The sequence below is a fragment of the Mastomys coucha genome, unplaced genomic scaffold (assembly GCF_008632895.1).
Source record: "Mastomys coucha isolate ucsf_1 unplaced genomic scaffold, UCSF_Mcou_1 pScaffold12, whole genome shotgun sequence".
NCBI classification, from domain to species: Eukaryota; Metazoa; Chordata; class Mammalia; order Rodentia; family Muridae; genus Mastomys; species Mastomys coucha.
In genome coordinates, this window is record NW_022196894.1 from 67,509,584 (window position 1) to 67,509,823 (window position 240).

The window sequence follows — 240 nt, forward strand, 5'->3', positions numbered from 1 at the left end:
TGAGGGACATCTGGGTTGTTTCCAGGTTCTGGCTATTATAAATAAGGCTGCTATGAACATGGTAGAGCCTGTGTCCTTATTACATGTTGCAGTATCTTCTAGGTATATGCACAGGAGTGGTATAGCTGGGTGGGTCCTCCGGTAGAACTATGTCCAATTTCCGGAGGAATCACCAAACTGATTTCCAGAGTGGTTGTACCAGCTTGAAATCCCACCAGCAATGAAGTAATGTTCCTCTTT